This window comes from Gasterosteus aculeatus, chromosome 21 (assembly GCF_964276395.1).
Source record: "Gasterosteus aculeatus chromosome 21, fGasAcu3.hap1.1, whole genome shotgun sequence".
Lineage (NCBI taxonomy): Eukaryota > Metazoa > Chordata > Actinopteri > Perciformes > Gasterosteidae > Gasterosteus > Gasterosteus aculeatus.
In genome coordinates, this window is record NC_135708.1 from 3,284,652 (window position 1) to 3,303,821 (window position 19,170).

Here is a 19,170-nt window from a genome sequence, read left to right on the forward strand (position 1 = left end):
TTCTGGTGTTCCTGGTCGCCCATGCTGAAAAGCGGCTGTAAGTTTTAATGAAGCGGATCAAAGTGTTGTCCTGCTCCCCTGGGAGAGCGGGGGTTCAACGGCGGAGATATCCCATAAACCTCCTTTCTAACTTTTCTAAGAAGGGATCGGGGGTAGCCCCTCTCTCCTCAGGCCTTGAATAATATCTGTGTGGCCAAGCCTCAGTCCTGCGCCCGTGAGCAGATCCGTTCAAACCTCAATAATTGGGACTTCAGAATGAAGTTGTGAGGGTGATGGTTACCGGTGCGATATAGCAATAAGTGTGAATCTGTTGGTTTAAAAAACAAAAACCACTTTCATTTAAAGGGAGACAATGAGAAGTTGGGGCCCTTGAAGTGAAAAAGTCCAAAAAGCTCCCATTAGTTGGTGACGGCTGTAAGTTTAATGACCGGGTGGTGTGAATTGAAGGTCTGGAGGAAGAAGTCAAACTCCTTTCCTGAGTGAGGCCAGACCCAGACTTCATCCAAATAGCTGTAGTAATGACTGGGACGTTTGGCGCACAAAGGGAGAATGGATTCTTCCCAAGTGGCCATGTAAATATCTGCATAGGCTGGGGCAAATGTCTTGCCATGGCTGCTCCACTAATCTGTAGGTACTGTTGGCCATTAATGTCAAAGTCATTTCTGGTTAGGCTAAGCTTGTCATGACGGGCGGCGAGAACGGCGACCCGAACACCTTCCCGGGACGCTAGGAGAGCCGACTGCGTCTGCCAGGAAGCCAGCTGGCGTTCTCCCACGAGTTCCCCACAACTGGTTCAGGGGAACAAACTCTGCTGAGTCCTTGAAAGGTCGCGTCATTCTGTCAGGATGGCGGGAAAGGCAGGACTCAAACGCAGAGTTTCAAAAAACAAAGAGACATTATTGGTCAAAAAAATCCAAAAGCAAAAAAGGGCCAAAAACGGCGACAGGAACCAGGGAAACTCAGACATGGACTTCCGGACATTCAACAATGACGCGACAAGTGACACACATGGCTTAAATACACTAGGGAGGTGCAGGTGATTGGACACAGGTGGAAACAATCAGACAATCACATGGCTGCTTCAGCACTTCAGACTACATGTACAATCATCCTGTTGTTGTAATGTTTCCTCGCTGAGTGGATTCGGACTGTCGACATGTTTTCAGCCACAGTTCATCTCCTCCCCTCCCTACACGCCTTCCTCCTTAGTCATTGTCTCACATGAACAACCACTGAGTGCCTGCTACTGGAGGACAAGTCCACCAGAAGGTGCTGAGCGTCTTCTACTACCTCATTACTAATTCACATGTACAAAGACTAAACCTTATTCTAATGAATGTATACAATCAACTATTGTTAGCAGGTGGTGAGCTGCGAGCGGCAGCGCTGGTTTATCTGATGTTACACCCAGAGTACTCGTCTGCTTATTTTACCTCTGAAAACAAACTAGGTCCAAACTTTGTCTTCTTCTTATTGGTCACTAGTGCAGAGCCATGTGGAGTACTGCATAAATGAAAAGGCCGCTCATTGATTCAAAGCGGTCACCTGTCTAAAGAACTCCTCCAGAAGGGATGTGGTCCAGCGATGATGGAGGTCCCAGCGTTTGGCAGGGTGGCTGATGTCAGCAGTGTGCAGTAGCAGGGACGAGGCCTTTGCTTTGTCGGGCCTGCAAGTCCAGTCCAGTTAGTGGACGCGGCGCGTGAAGGGTTGTAGAGCAGAAACAATCATGGTTTGATAGTTTCAGCCTTGTGAAGGACTGGAGTGACTGGCAGCGTGAGGCGGGACGGACCCAGACGTGAAACACTCACGCCTCATGTTGCTGCAGGTGGCTTTTCATCCCGTTGATCTGCTGGAAGTGGCAGGACATGTCTGTGGCCAACACCATCTCCACCACCAGAGCCCGAAGCTCTCTGAAAGAGGGCAGGCAGTAAAACATTCATGCTCCCTACAGAAGGAATCTTAGATGAAGCTTGGGGAAAGTTTAATCAGAGGAGACTGAGATGCTTTCATCCTGTTGCTGTCACTTCTATATTTCTGCAGCAATGCAGTGCCAGATCGATGCAACTCTGCCCCAAACTACTCAACTTGTCCCTAAAATGAGTCATGTGATTCTGCTTGACTGTAAAATAAGGTGATGTGTTACTCCCTGTTATCATCAGCTGTAGCTCCCTCTAAGCACCAGTAGGAGGCAGTATTTTAGAAGCAATGACTTGCACTGTAATCTGGGGGTTGTATTGTACAGTGAATTATTATTTGAAGTCATTGAATGGAAACAGCGGTAAAAAAGGACGTCTCTTCAGCTGCAGCGCTCTTCTCTTACCTCCACTCGTCTTTGGAGAGATTAGACAGAATGTTCATGTCATCACTGTGCTGTAGAAGGCGACATGCAGCACTGACGTGGTAGTTCTCCAGAACAGCTCGGTCATTGTACAACATGGCGGTGTCTGACCTGCAAATGCGACACGGCTACTTCAGGAATGATCTCCCTCACCGTCATCGTGATGATGCCAACAATGTATGAGGTAAAGCTGCTATCATTCATAGTAGGCTTTTTATTAGGTCACCTGTTAGATATCTCTTCATGCTCCAGCGTTGTCCACTGTCCTCAGAGACTGCAGGGATTGAAATGCTACAAACGATGCTACGTGGGAATTACCTTGTCTGAATATGGAAGTTATTGGTGGTCCCTGTGTGCTCGTAGTCATGAATGGCAGCTGCAAAAATGATGGCAAAGATCTCCAACTCACTGAGCCAGTGCTGAAGGAGAGAGGCAGACAGACGAGGAGGAACGTGTCAATCGGGAGATGAAGATTAAAAAACCGTCCTGCTTAACGTTGTGCGGTTCTCCTGCTGGAAGTGAACCAGCACAGAGTCTCTTTGCCAGTTGTCAGTGTGCCTGAACCACCTCGGTTGTTTTCCAGTAGCACCTCAACTCAAATTAAAGCAAATAGAGCTCTTCAGCAAGAGGATCTGGTGCAAAGTGCCTCACTGAGTGCTGGAGGTCACTGTGCGAGGAGGCCAACAGGACAACATCACATCAGCACCAGCAGAGAGGAGATGGAGACCCCCGACCCGAGGTCCTCCATCCCCGGGTGGGCCTAGATATCCTGTCCATGAAAGTCACCAACTGGAGAGTCAAAAGACTTCTCCGTCCACAAAGCACATGTAGACTGGTTGGGCAAACTGCCAGGACCCCCCCAGTAGTCTCGGGAGGGTAAAGAGCTGGTCCACTGGTCCAAGACCGGGACGGAATGAGCACTACTCTGCTTGAGTCCAAGGTTCCATATGCTGTGATATGAGTCACTGCCTCCCCAGCATAGTCTTTCCCCAGAAAGGTGAAAGTGTGATATCCCCTTCAGCAACTCACGGCGAGTCCCATCCAGCCCCGGCCTTGCCCCCATGCAGCTTTCTGACCCCCGTAGTGACCCACGGGCACGTGGAGGCGGGGCTTGTACCTTTTAACAACACAGTGTCTGCATTGTACATGTGGTGCTGCTATAGTCCCTAGACAGCCGCCATGAGGGATTGTTGATGCATTATTTCAACACGAATTAAGTTGGGTGGTGCTTGTGTTTGGGGGAGGGGCTTGAAAAAGGCCCCGTGGGCCTCTGTTTATTGCGGCCTTGGTTACCTGAGAAGGAGTCTCATTTAGGTTTTAACCATGATTTAAATCTATGTTTTGTCTTTACTTTACTGATTGACTGAACTCTTTATTCTGTTGTTCTTTCTTTTCTGTAACAACCTACATCAATAAAAGTCACCAAAGTCACTTAAAGCTCCAGTTTGTCATGCAGCCTTTCATCCATTTACAGTCAGAGACAACACTAACTTTGCTATTGCATCATTATTATCTACCTGTCAGTCATCATTCATCCCGTTATCATCTTTATAGAATATGATTAAGGTGGACTCATGATAAGAATAGAGGGTAAACACACATACATGCTGATTCACACACACATATTCAAACTCCTGGTTCTATATGGTGCGTTCATGATCCCTCCTGCTCGTCAGCGGAGAAAAAAGAGCCTCTTCCTTTGAGTTGATTTGATCGACTCTTCCCCCTTTTGAAGTAGGACGCGGACACACAATTATCCTGATGACTGACGTCTGGTTCCAGTTAATGACATTAAGCTGGATCAGCTGGCATGCTTTCAGTCAGCGGGTTAGTTTGAGCTAAGAGGGCATTTGATTGGCTTAGTTGCACCACGTACAAGTAACGCGTATCCCTGCTGGCTTTGACCATCAACAGCAAACAATCACCCAGTGGAGTCCACCATGTTTGTACCCTATTCAGCTACGAGGATAATGCAGAGTTTTATTATTATTACCAATGAACCCTTTATGTTATCTGTGTTATATCATTCATGTTAAATGGGAAAACCTTGAAACAAACATCACACATCATGACTAAACAACTATGAAGGGCCTAATATTCCACATGACTGTTGCATCAAATACACCAAACAAGCCAAACCTCTCCACAAAGATGCCGGCCTGCACTGCATGAACGATGCTGCGGAAGCGTGGCTTGTCCTCGTTACGGCGCAGCATCACAGCCGTCTGCCGGGTGAAAGTGGAAGCCAGCCAGTCCCGAACCTCTGACGGCACCGAGTCCGACCGGATGTCACCCAGCTGGTCCTCTGGATCCACCAGCCGCCTGCAAGGAGACACGCATCAGACTAAAAGCCAGAAAAAAGATCACACCTTCTTGCCAAAGCTGCTGATTGATGATCTTCATCAACAAATTGAAGGATTGTCTCGTTCACTACTCGATGAGCACACAATTCAATTATTGTGTAGAACGCGGCTTGTCAGATTTTCCCAGCCGATTGTGTCACACGTTGACCACGTGGCTGATGTGACGCGTATTTACCGGCGTTCACACACATTCACATTTAACTGAAACGTCCTGCCGTCATTTTGTTACAACTTCCACAAGACGAAAGTTGACTACTGGTTTACCTTTAGGTCAGCCATCTTTTGTGTAACTAACTAGTAACTGCTTGCTGGTCTTCTGTATTCATGTGCAGGGTCCCACTGTCCTATAAGGAATAAGGCTCGCAACATTGTGCAGCAAGAATTTAAACAACTCTGGGTTAGAAACTTGGAAACCGTATTGAGCCACGAGTTACTCATTAAATTAAATATATTACTAACATACACAGACTTAATGGAATCATTTAAATACTAATTAGTAGTAAAATAATATGAATGAATGATGATGTAATTATCATTTATTTATCATCCATAGACGATCTTACTTACTAACATATAATATTTAATTGCCTTTCACCAATTTAGGGGGTATTGCAGTTAATATAGTCTTAAGATATTTAGAGTGCTTTACTTTAGCTTCAAAATGCTTAAGACGACGTAGCTTGTGTGTAAATGATCCCGTTGTGATTTATAAATGAGTGAGGAAGCCACCGTGCTACTGGAATGGCCCAGTACCGTGTGCCATTAAACGCTGGGGGAGCCGCGCTCTGTTGATGAGCCGACTGCCGACGGGAAGAAACCCTTTGTGTCCATAAAGTCCTGCGTGCATGAGGATGATGTGTTAACCTGAACCTCACCTGCTTTCTGCTTTTACACTTCAATGTCTCCCCTTGGATTCTTTGGATTGTTGTACCTTTTGTGGACTCCTCTGCTCCACAGGTTGGTTTTTTAAGACAAACGTTTGCGTTTGGCCATTTCTCTACGTGCTCCTCCACCTCTGCTCAAAGGTCTATTTAGCTGCCGATCGTGAAAGAATTCAAGAAATTCATTTTAAAATCCCTTTTTCTTCATGTTCATGGATTATTTGAGAAAAGCAGAAGTGAAATCTCTCGCCTGGCTTCCTCAATGCACAGAGCTTCTAGGACTGAGGCGGCGTAGTCCAGGTTTCTCTTCAGCTCCACCACAGATGCCTCCCCCCTTTCCAGCTGCTTCACAAGACAACCTGCAACACATAGAGGCCCAGCAGCATCTGCCCTCCATTCAGACCGTCCCAAACGCTGGATTGGGGAGCTGTACAATCTGTAGATAGAATATATCTCCCACAGATGGTTTGGGAGTGATTAGCACAATCTGGGCTGTATAATACGTGCGCCCATATTACATGGCAGTGCAGTTGGTAATGTCAAAGTCAAATCAGCAGTTTCACAGTTAATGTCAGTGCAAAGAAAGCTGCAGCGCTCGTTTCTAACTGGGTTCTGTCTCACTCAGTGGACGTAGATTGTGGGTTGAAGTCCCGTCTCAAAGCACCTTCTAAACAATTGGCTAGAACGCCATGAAAGGAAGCGTAAAGCCTGTTCTATGTGTGGCGAGTAAAACTTAAAGTAAAGGACACCATCTGTTTAGCAAAGGCAGCAAGCAAAGCTCCTCTTCCACGTTTCCCTTCATCACAGCTTCATTTGGCATGTGAATGATACATTTACATGAAGCAAAGGCCGCTGTGTGTGTGTGTGTGTGTGTGTGTGTGTGTGTGTGTGTGTGTGTGTGTGTGTGTGTGTGTGTGACCTGCTGGCAGTCTTCTCCATGGTGTCCGGGGCACCAAGGACCGGCAGCTCATCCTTCAGGATCTCTTCATTCTGAACTCCTTTGTATTCAGTGATGCCAACAGCCGCTGGGACGGCAGTGCGCAGTGCATTCTGGGACCGTGAGCCTGAACGATGGACACAAAAGCGCCTGCTAGCATTTCCACGTGTGCAGCGTCCATGTTTTAATCCATCAGGGACCAAAGTCATTGACGCAGTCGGCCGTAAGACGGAGAGACGAGGACGTGTTTGAATGGACACGGAGGAGTGAACACAGTTGAAGGAAAAAGATGTGTCAACTACAAAGGAGGCTTAGACCCACTGCTGGAAAACACACACGTCAGAGGAGCAAATCCTGATGCTGCACAAAGAAAGTGGGGATAGTTAAAGAATGAAGTCTGAACAGAATCAGTAGAGTTTTCTGGCCGACTGGTTGTTGCCTCCAGTTGTGCGACTGTTTGGACTGACAGCCGGCTCAGTGTCCCCTTCTGCAGGGGACGTATTCATGGCGGGTCACATGTACATGTGCCCCTCACGTGTGGACAGAAGCCCCCGTCACACGGTATTTACCTGCATTACAGAGGTCGCTGTTTGAAACACAAGTTGGATGAACTCACGTGCCAAGTGGGCCGGTGGAAAGCGGGAGCTCGGCGCCGCCTCGTTGGCAACTGGACAAAAGAAGGAGAATTTCTGTCATTTGACATTCTTACTGGTCATTTGGGTCCAATAAGCATGACTTCTATTGTCCAATGACAGCGCGGTGCTGGGGACACACACTGTCCTTACTCTCCTGGTCCACCTGGTACAGTGTGGGGACATTCGTCTCTAAAGTCACGTCCACTTTAGTGACCTCGTTCATTCCCAGGATACTTGTACCCAACCTGTGTTTAGTCACAGACGCCAACCTGCAGCCCCACGTTTTGTTTGTGTTGTTCAGCCGCTCGTGGAAGTAAACTTGCTTGTGTGTGAAACGTGTTTCCAACCAAGTGATAAGAACAAGAATAGAATCAGTAAAAGGAAACATAACACCTGACCTTCCCAACCCAGAGCCACTGGTCAGAGGATCAGAGTGTGTGTGTGTGTGTGTGTGTGTGTGTGTGTGTGTGTGTGTGTGTGTGTGTGTGTGTGTGTGTGTGCGTGTGTGTGTGTGCGTGTGTGTGTGTGTGTGTGTGTGTGTGTGTGTGTGTGTGTGTGTGTGTGTGTGTGTGTGTGCGTCATGGGGGTGCAGCTGGAATCAGGAAGTGAAGCAGGACATCAAGAAGCAGCCTCTTCATTAGTGACAATGACTCCCTGAGCTCCGCTGCCCAACAACTGACGACACACCAGTCGACATGACGTCACCTCCCAGTCTCCTGGTTGCCGTGGAGACAGCAGCCTGTAAACACGACGCTGTGTGCTGTTCTCCGTACTCATCACATGGACTCCATCAGACAGTAACTACGCCCTCTTCACAGTGGGCCGGGCTACGTCGGCTGTTATGAGGCCGGCTGTGGACTTCAGTCCATCCCGATGTCTCCTGGAGCAGTTCCTACTGCGGCCGTGCCATCGGGGACAAACAAGGAGACACAAAGTGGGGAAGCGTTTCCTCTTGGAGCTGCTGTCAGCTGGTTGCAGGAGGAAAAGACGACTTGTCAACAAGGCCAAAGTGATGCTGATCAGGATGCTCGGCCTGCGCTTAGTGCTCCTAATGGCCTTTGGCACGTTTCACTGCGCCCAAAGGAAAGCCACCAATCAGAGCCTGGAGTCTCCAACACAGCTGTCAATCACTGCCAGTGACACGTTGACAATCAAACCGTCTGATCTAAACATCCTATGAGCTGTTTCAGAGGCATGTTTCAGCTACTGATGAGCAGTAAAACATGTTGGGACAGAAAGCAGTCGAGCCAGGACGTGTCTCCTTGTGGACGTGTAGATTATGTCTCGTGTTCTACAGTCAAGAGACAGTGAGACGTTTCATGGAAGTCACTAAATGTTGCTTTAAAGCCGTCATCACAAAGACATAGTTTCACTTTGTGTGTTTGTCTTGAAGGACACGCTACATCCAGACGGAGGAAGATGAAGCAGGTAAACGGCTACAAATAGAACACAGTGAAGCTGAGTAACACACACACACTGAAACACAGAGCATCTCACCAATGGTGAAGCTGAAGCGTCCGTGCAGAAAGTAGCACTGCCGCCCTTTTTAAACCCGACAGTCAAGAAGCGTATTCAAATGTTTCAGAGCAGCTGACGTCATCGAGGCAGCTGCTGTCCCATGAAATGAGCGTCCTCTGTTGTCCCCGTGAGTCAGGACCCCCGAGTCTGTTCTCCCCAGAACGCAAGTCCGTCCTCTGCGTCCTATCGTTGAGAAAGGGCCCCACGTTGGGAGGTTAATACGAGCAGCGTGGAGATCAGGACCTTCAGCTGCTTCCACGTGTCGTCCAGTCAACAGGGGACACGAGGACAGAGGTCCCTCATGATGCAGCTGTGGACAGTCTTCTCGTATGTTTCTGTTGCTGCTTATTACCCGTCCATGACCAGCCGTTCTCCTGAAGCTTCCCCTGGACCGAGGCGCTAATGGAACCACTGAGCTCCACCACCGGGGCTCCCTGAAGACCTTTACTGGTGCTCTGAGTTCTCTCCGTTCTTCCTGCTGCAGGAACGTCTCCGCGCCCCTCAGCTGCTGTTCATACAGCTGTCAATCATGTTGAATGACACGTGAGTGAAGGCGGCACGATGCAGCGCGCTGAGGCCATGCAGAGAAGCTCGAGTAGCGGTAAGCCTTGTAGTGACGTCATGGTCTTAACTCAGGTAGTGACGTGATGTCACCTGTCAATCACAGGTCAGTGGAGCCACGATAATGAAGTAACTGTTGTTCTTTGGTGACTAAAGAGCCTCTTCTTGTTCACAACAACGGGTTCAGTCATCGAGCAGCAGCACATGTGGGATTAGTTCACTTCCTGCTTGTAGTTCACTGAGAACGTCAGCGCCTCTGGACACGATGGACTAACATCTGGAGGGACAACGTCCCCTTGCTGGACATCAACACGAGTTCCCTCGTTGTCCTCTTACAGGAGGTTGTCCCACACACGTCTCTGGTTTAGTTCAGTGTGTTGTGTTCTAGTGTCTTTCAAACACTTAAAACGCACTTGTGTGACGTCACAGAACTAACCGGTGACTCTGTGGGCCACAGCGCCCCCACGTGGGCAAACCAAGCAGCTGCTTATAAGCGCTCAGCCTGACGGTGACGTGTGCTGCAGAACTCTGTTCAGAAAGGGTTGAATTAAACAAACGCTGCTGCCTAACCGGCCCAAACATCACCACTAACATCAAGTAGAAGAGCCTTTGTGAACCACGCGGAGCTCATCTGTTATTCGGCAACACGAAATCACCTGAAGAACCAACGTGTCTGATAACAATCCCACTCTGAGCCCTTTGGACATGTTGTCTCATCAGGAGACCGTAGCGGTTTATCGGCTCTCACGTTGAACTAACTTACATCCGGAAGACGTTTACAGCAACACGAGCCTTCGGAGTCTTTTCGCTTCCGTTTCTGTGTGTTTCTCCTCCATGTTCCGGTGAACGGAGCTGCTAAAACGAGATGTTTCTACAAGGAGGTCTGGTGGAGAGGACAGAGACTCTCATTATGAAGGGATGAGGACAGACGTGTTTATTATTCAGAGGACAGTGGTGTCCGTTGAGGTTGGACAGGTTTAATAAAGACTTTAACTCACAGGGAGACGCCGCTCTGCTGCTGCAGTACCGACAGCGGCCGCGGTGGCGCCGTTTCACCACAAGTCACAACGTCTTTAATGGTTTAATAACCATAGAAAATCAATATTAATAACTAAAGACAATGAGGAACGCTTCACGGGTTTGCGTGTCCTCCTCTAGCTGGGACTTTGCTGCGTCACGATTGGCTGCTTCTCATTAATTGGAACGTGACACAATCTTACAGGTTTTATTCATCAGATAATCTTCACAGCTTCAAACGTTCACGTTCTCACCCTTTTCCTTTCATGCATCACTTATATAATATTTAACTAAGAAACTAAGACATATGCTCCATGTATCAGAGAGCTGGAGAAAAGATCTGCTTCATTCTTCCATTATTCCTCACTTCACACAATGAACATTTGGTACTAAAACAATAAAATGAAGGTGCTGTTGGTGAAAGCGTCCTCATGTTTGGTCCTGGGGGGGAAACAGTTTTAACAATGTGACCTACAGCTGATATCCGTATCTGAGTAAAGATTATTAATATACGTTACGTACAAGTCACAAGTCATTAGAACAAGAGTCCTTTCTGCCGGTAATCGATTAGTTTGTGCTGTTAATCAGGACGCGTGTGATTGATTACTTTCATCATCAAATGATCAGGCAGCAAAGTTCATGAGAAATAATAATACTTTACTTTTTATAGCACTTTTCTTGGTACCCAAAGACGCTTAAGAAGAAGAAGAGGAGAAGAAGAAGAGGACGAGCTTGTGATGGATTAAATAAACGTCACTATGACATCATCAGTGTGCAGCGCAGAAATATCAACATCTGTAAAAACGCAGGAAGAAATGTGACGTTTCTTCATGAGATCTCAGCGGCTGCAAAAACTAAAGGTTTCCTGAATGAAATCATTCTATTGTTTAATGCAGTAAAAGAAATGGACGTATTCACAAGGCTCTCACAGACTGGGATGTTTTCAGCTACTGACAGTCTGGATGAGTTCACAGAGGCTGTAACTTCCTACATCGGCTTCTGTGAGGACAGCTGTGTACCATCATGCACCAGGGTGAGTTACAACAACGACAAACCCTGGTTCACAGCGGAGCTCAGAACACTACGCCTGCAGAAGGATCAGGCATTTAGGAGTGGGGACAAAGACTTGTACACAGAGGCAAAATACAAGTTTAGCAAGGCGGTGAGAGACGCTAAACGACTCTGAGAAACTCCAACACCAGTTCTCAGCAAGTGACTCTGCTTCGGTTTGGAGAGGCCTCAAACACCTCACCAACTACAAGCCAAAAACCCCCCACTCCATGAATGACCTCCGCCTGGCAGACGAGCTGAACGAGTTCTACTGCAGATTCAAAAGACACTCAGTGTGTTTACATGATGGTATAATTGGAATCTTTGCTTAGTGGGACTACGCTATCTTTCGGGGGGAGGTGCTATTATCCCAATATACATGGCAGTGAATAAATCGAATCATTGGCCGAAAGCATGTCATATCCGATACGATAGGTGGCGCTGTTTTCATTACAGCTAGTTGTGATACAGCCATTTCCGGTTGACCACTTCACCACTACCAACAACAACCAACAACAACAACATCAGACAACATTATGAGAAAGATGGCGAGCGGAGAGCAAGGTGAAGCTACATCCCTCTACTATCTGCATGATGCTAATCGGAGCACAGCGAATGCGAATGGCGCTATTGGCTGATTTGACAACGGAGAGAAGACGCCGTCGGGATCTCAAGCATGCGCAAAGACGCAGAGTCCAGTTCCTCATCTGATTCACCGTTACATGCCGCGATAGTCGAACTATCACCTGGATCGGATCGAGTTATCCAGGGGGGTTAGTCGGATTGTAGTCGGACCGCACATAGTCGGACAAAAGTGTTTACATGAAACGGATAATTTGATTTCAGTCCAACTTAGCCAGTTATTTGAATCCATGTAACCACGCTGAATGTCCTGATCCCATCCCCCACAGCTCCACCAACCTGCTGCAGTCCCCCACCCCTCCCTCCCCCAGCCCATCAGGTGCTCACGCCTCTTCATCTATACCACCTTCCCCTTCCCTCAGCCTCTCGGACCATCAGCACCGGTTCCCCCCAAGGCTGCGTTCTTTCCCCTCTGCTCTTCTCCCTGTACACCAACAGCTGCACCTCCAGTCACCAGTCCGTCAAGCTCCTGAAGTTTGCGGATGACACCACCCTCATTGGACTGATCTCTGGTGGGGACGAACAGAACAACCTGGAGCTCAACGCTCTAAAGACAGTGGAGATGGTTGTGGATTTCAGGAGGAACAGAGCCCCACCTTCCTCCATCACCATGTGTGACTCCCCCGTTAGTATTGTGGATTCCTTCCGTTTGCTGGGCTCCATCATCACCCAGGACCTCAAGTGGGAGCTGAACATCAGCTCCATCACCAAGAAGGCTCAGCAGAGGTTGTTCTTCCTGAGGCAGCTGAAGAAATTCAACCTGCCAAAGACGATGATGGTCCACTTCTACACGGCCATCATGGAGTCCATCCTCTGCTCCTCCATCACCGTCTGGTACGCTGCAGCCACAGCCAAGGACAAGGGCAGGCTGCAGCGTGTCATCCGCTCTGCAGAGAGGGTGATCAGCTGCAATCTGCTGTCCCTGCAGGACTTGTTCGCTTCCAGGTCTCTGAAGCGAGCTAAAAAGATCTAAGCCGACCCCTCTCACTAACCCATAGCATTATTTTTTATTTCATTCCTCGTGCACTCTTGTCTTGTTGTCCATTGTTACACTGTCCACTGTCACGCACCAACCACCAAGTCAAATTCCTTGTATGTCTGACATATTATGGCAATAAATCTTTCCTGTTCCTTATGAGCCTCACTAAGCTCTTGAACAGAAGAACCAGATGAAGAACATGATCATTGGTTGTATTGTAACATTAAGTGAATATGGATTGATGTCAGTGAGGGATTTCACATTCATTTGTGGTGTGAAAACATGCCAGGTCTCCCTGCTCGATGTCGCACCGTCTCATTCATTCACTTGGCTCATGACGTCCACCTGAATGTTCCTCTTTGGCTAAAAAGTGCCCTAAATCGCTTGAGACAGGTAACATCACATTATGGCTCAATTCAGTGCACCTCGTGACTCACTCTCCACCAATCAGAGCGCTTGATTTCACCCGTATTATAAAAGAATAAACGATACGGGACATGAAACATAACCAGTTGTCCAAGTGCAAGCAGCCAGTTGGTGGTGAATTTATGCTACTTTGTTGAATTCATATGTTTGTGAATGTGACTTTGAAAGAGTCAGAGCCTCCAGCCACCAACCTCACCGCACGTCACTGCCAGCAGCTCTGTGAAAGGTCCAACGTCTAGTTTCAGAAGATCTAAGGAGACTTCTACAGGTCAGAGGACCGTCTGAAGAGCTTTGCAGTACTTTCATTAGATTTGTATTTTCGATGCAGAGGTCTGCAGACGTTGTTTTTCTGACCCACAGTAAGAAGTAAAACCAGATGAAACTGATGACTAACTGTCACTCAACTAATAAACTGTCCATCGACAGTCTTCAGCATCTGGTTTTCATGATGATCAATGACAGAAGCTGGAGGAATTACAGTTTGTGTTCTACATTCAGTCACATCTTACTGTGTGCAAGCAGGCTGCTTTACTGGCTGTTCTTACCCACAATCCTTTGCACAGCAGGTATATGAGCCAGAGGGTTCAAGGTGCCATGTGATGAGGAAGTAGAACACTGCATGTAACAACATGTCCTTTGTGATTTGGCAGGCGGCTTCAGACTGATACGTGGGGAAGTTGTTCCGCCCCAACAGGTTCAACCTGATCATCAACACCACCGCGTGAGGACGTGAGGACACACCCTCTCTGATGAAGGACAACAAGCTGCGTCACTTCACTCCGTCTGATGGAAGCTAAAGTGAATATGGATTGATGTCAGTGAGGGATTTCACATTCATTTGTGGTGTGAAAACATGGCAGGTCTCCCTGCTCGATGTCGCACCGTCTCATTCATTCACTTGGCCCATGACGTCGACATGAATGTTCCTCTTTGGCTAAAAAGTGACCTAAATCGCTTGAGACAGGTAACATCGCATTATGGCTCAATTCAGTGCACCTCGTGACTCACTCTCCACCAATCAGAGCGCTTGATTTCACCCGTATTGTAAAAGAATATACGATACGGGACATGAAACATAACCAGTAGTCCAAGTGCAAGCAGCCAGTTGATGGTGAATTTATGCTACTTTGTTGAATTCATATGTTTGTGAATGTGACTTTGAAAGAGTCAGAGCCTCCAGCCACCAACCTCACCGCACGTCACTGCCAGCAGCTCTGTGAAAGGTCCAACGTCTAGTTTCAGAAGATCTAAGGAGACTTCTACAGGTCAGAGGACCGTCTGAAGAGCTTTGCAGTACTTTCATTAGAACTTGTATTTCCGATGCAGAGGTCTGCAGACGTTGTTTTTCTGACCCACAGTAAGAAGTAAAAACAGATGAAACTGATGACTAACTGTCACTCAACTAATAAACTGTCCATCGACAGTCTTCAGCATCTGGTTTTCATGATGATCAATGACAGAAGCTGGAGGAATTACAGTTTGTGTTCTACATTCAGTCACATCTTACTGTGTGCAAGCAGGCTGCTTTACTGGCTGTTCTTACCCACAATCCTTTGTACAGCAGGTATATGAGCCAGAGGGTTCAAGGTGCCATGTGATGAGGAAGTAGAACACTGCATGTAACAACATGTCCTTTGTGATTTGGCAGGCAGCTTCAGACTGATACGTGGGGAAGTTGTTCCGCCCCAACAGGTTCAACCTGATCATCCAAGTGGAGAGAAGAATAAAAACACTCTCAGCTCAGACTCTGTTGTCTTAGTGGATGTTTTTATTCAATATAAACTCTTCACTACGTTTGTTACAAAGGTTTCTGCTTCATCACGTGTTCCCTACTAGTCTACATGTAGAAGAAGACCAGGTGACAAAGAGGGGCGTGCACGGGTCCTCTGAACCATCTGGTCCAACAACAGCATCCAGTCTGTTGTCATAGCAACTCTTTACAAGGTGGAAGGATCGTTCCACAGATGCTGGTTTTCATCCTGAAAGACATTTGTTGAGCCGTGAGGAGGATTCTGTTCACGAGGACCTTTGACCCTGTTAACAGCTCAGACTGAGACTCAGTCAACCAGTCAGACTGCATACTTTGATGGTGACGTGAGGACACACCCTCTCTGATGAAGGACAACAAGCTCTAACAAGCTGCAACACTTCACTCCGTCTGATGGAAGCTGAAGTGAAGCACGGAGCTCCTTTTCTACACGGACCTGCTGAGGACAGAAGAGAGCTGCTCACTGAGGAAGTTCATGTCTACAAGCTCAGTAAGTGCAGCTGTGATTGGTTGAATGACATCATTGATGGTCGTGAAGGTGTGATTGTTTAAAGCTGGGAAACAAGATGGCGCCTGTGTGAGCAGGCAGAGAGAAGCTGCTGTTAGCCTGAATGATGACGCTGTGATGAAGAAGAGGAGCTCAGTCTGATCTGGGGTCTGTGAGGACTGTTACTGATGAGGAGGGGAAGGTAGCAGACGGAGGGGCACTAGGACCCAGCAGGGACCACAGAGCTCACCTGGGCCTTTGTTCCTGAAACACACCTGAGAGACGCTCTGTTTGTCTCACCTGCTGCTTCAGTCCTTTAAGTCCACAAAGCTTCATGTTCATTTCTTCATCTGCTTTAAACACATTTAGTCACTTTTTAGTGTTTGACTGTGTTTGTTTTCTTTAGTCTTCAGTTTTTCTCTCATTGATCAGCAGGTTGTAGTCGACCTTTTACTAACTGATCACATGGTGAAGTGAAGCATCCCATCAGGAGAAAGCTTCCCCATGTTACCATGGTAACCACAGTGTTTCCATCAGGACAGCTACAGGTCACCTTACTGGTCTGTGTTTTACTGACTTCTGGACTCTGAAGAGGAGAAACAGCACAGCTCCATCTGCTGGAAGAAGAGTGATAACATTCATCTTGTAAAACACTACATTTATAGGATGAGCATTTTAACAGAGTTTAAAAAGGTAAAAGGAAGTTTGTCTTTCTCCAGAAGTCTAAACTTGAACAGACAACAAACTGAAACGCAGAAGCATAAACTAGGCTTAAGTGTGCGTGTTTATATTTTAATACTAAGCAGAACTGTCGGGAGGCGGATCAAAGTCAGGGAGGGTGCAGAGGCACATGGAGCAGAACATACAGATGCAATAGTCTTCTGCTCAGCGAGAGGTTTCATCTTTTTCTTAGGTGCCATTTTTGCCTTCTACTTTTCCTGCTGAAGGAAAAACGGGATCACGTGGGAAGCGGCATGTATGCGCAGACGGCGTGTGCGCATAACAAAATGGCGGCCGCCGTTCAGAGTGTTGTTCGTTGCCACACAGCCACCACCGGAATATGTTTTATTTATTCCACTACACACGTTAAAACATCACCGACCTGAGTAAACACAGCATAGAGCAGTTGAAACGTGAATTAATTTACTACTGAGAAGTTTGTATCTTTATTGTTGAAATGGAATCTGCGGTTACTGGCTAGTTGTTGTTGTAGCGGCTAAACTAGCACGTCGCGATACTCAAGGGGATCATGTCTGCGCAGAGTTAATGCGCAAAGGCTTGAAGCGGCGCTTGTCAGGTCCGCTGACAGGTTTCTTTCTGCTAGTTACGGTGATTTTTATGTCCATTCCCGCAACTAAAAAGTTGCAAATTCGAAAAGTCGAAATTATGACTTGAGATGTGCGCATGCGCAGGCTCCTTCGTTGTTTGGTACATTGACTTTATAAACCCTCTTGGCGACTTCTGGTCAAAAGCGACCAGCGACCTTATCTGGTTTTATTGGAGACTTCTGTGGTGTCTGACGTGGCGTGACGTCACTGAAGCAGGAAGCTGGCGGCTCGCAGCAGTCCAGCTGCAGTCAGAGGAGACACACGTCACGTGCAGGCTGAAATCAACGCGCGCATGCGCAAAGCCGCCGCCGATTCTCCAGCGTCTCTCCTCGTTGAGAAATTGCCAATACTGGTTCAATAAAGAGAGAAGAACTTTTCAATCGTTACTAATCACGATAACTACGTAATAAATACCACCCGGAACGTATTTTATCTCCCTAGAAGTTCGATGTATTTCGGACTCGGAAATACGGAAGATAATTTAGACTCCGCTAAAAGTCGGACGTCCCTGTTTGTTATGAGAGAGGAGTGAGCGGGTATCGAACGTACGACGTTTACACTTCGCTAAAGTTGGAAATATATTCACACATTCACACTTCCTGGTTTAATAGCTGCTCAGTGAGACGTTGTTAAACTCTGTGTGACCGTATATATATATATATATATATATATATATATTGTAGCGTGCCTTAAGTTCATAAATGTATATGGGTCTGATTAATGTTACTGTTACGTAGGCCATTGTTGGGGGTACCGCCCCTTCCGGGGAATGTGTGTAGTTTTCGGGGAGCACAGGAAGGGGAAGTTCTGTTCTGACTAAGTTGATGACCGGGTGTGTGAAATGGCGTGGCTGTGGCCGACAACAGGCAACAATAAACCCGAGCGATAAGAACCTGGCTCTTTATTGACACGAAACGTTACAACTGGTGTCAGAAGTAAACTTAAGTCTGATTTTGTTAACGTAGTCGACCGCTCAGGCGTGGGCGGACTACTGTTTGGTGGGCGCTTTTTCTGGTGGAGATGGAGCGTTCTTTTGGCAGAGGTTTTTGTGTCAAGAAGGAGGAGGAGGACAATGAGTACGGATATCCTCGTCCTGTTCAAGTGATGGAAGGACAGTGTTTTTCCGTGGACGGGCTAGGAAGGGGGATGATACGTGAGTTACAGCCACCAACATCCGCTGGGGGTCCTGGCTTAGCGACGGCTAGCGCTGAAGCTAGCTACACGGCGCGCGGGAAATTGCCGCCCAGGAACGTGCATGGACAAAACGTAAACAAAGATGGCGGCGCCCAGGGACAGCGAGTGCCGGTGAGCATAAAAACGCCGAAATATGCGGGGAAGTCTGACTGGGAGGCTTTTCATGCTCAGTTCGAGCTTTTAGCTCGTGCAAACAGCTGGTCAGATGAACAGAAAGCCCTCCAGCTCGCCCTTTGTTTGACGGATGATGCACTGTCTTGCCTGCTGCTTTTGGACCCGAGTGAGAGGGGTAATTATGGAGCCCTGGCTGGTGCTCTAGGGCGCCGGTTTGGACAATGTTTTCGTTCGGAGCTGCTGCGCTCGGAGCTGCATGGACGTCAGAGGCGAACTGGGGAATCCCTGCGCACGTTGGCAAACGACATCGAAGGACTGACACGACGAGCATACGCGCATATGCCTACGCCAGTGCAAACGGAGCTTGCACGTGATCAGTTCGTCAGGGCTCTCTCTCCATCTGATCTGCGGGCTCACACTCAGTTGGCTCGCCCCCAAACCCTGACTGACGCACTGGAGTACGCGCTGGAGAGGGAGATGGTCATGGGCGCTGCACAGCACGATGCTTCTCCAATGGTCAGGGCGGTAGGAGAGACAATGTCGGAGCGGCCGCTGTGGGTGGACGAGGTGACCGAGATGATCAGGGGGTTGGCTATGCCCCCTGCCAGGCGTCAACAAACACAGGCCCCGGTGCGGCCACAACAACAGCCGCGCCTCTGCTGGGGGTGTGGCCAAGCTGGACACATGGTGAGGGATTGCCCAGCCTCGACTAAAGCTCTGGGAAACGGCAAGGGGACGCAGTAGACGGGACGCTGCGTGCCCCCACCCTTAAGTCCCGTTCGTCACTGGTTGTGGCCAGCAGCGCCTCTCAGTACAGCATGGGCCAGGGGCAGAATGTGGCTGTGGTGGGAAGGACTTCCATATCGGACTTCTGCCATATTCCCATTTGCATCGAGGGGGTTTCATGCACCGCCCTAGTGGACACCGGGTCA

The 19,170-nt window shown here is 48.1% G+C and overlaps 1 pseudogene across 1 annotated transcript in view; it reads right to left on the minus strand.

Moving 5' to 3' along the window:
- LOC120814248 (dual specificity calcium/calmodulin-dependent 3',5'-cyclic nucleotide phosphodiesterase 1A-like) overlaps window positions 1–19,170 on the minus strand; it is a 609,273-nt pseudogene that overhangs the window by 476,598 nt on the left and 113,505 nt on the right. The window contains exons 2-4 of the transcript XR_013454338.1: window positions 6,497–7,186; window positions 5,833–5,941; window positions 4,478–4,660 (exon numbers count right to left, since the gene is read on the minus strand). The product of XR_013454338.1 is annotated as a dual specificity calcium/calmodulin-dependent 3',5'-cyclic nucleotide phosphodiesterase 1A-like (transcript). The remainder of the gene's footprint in view (window positions 1–4,477; window positions 4,661–5,832; window positions 5,942–6,496; window positions 7,187–19,170) is intronic.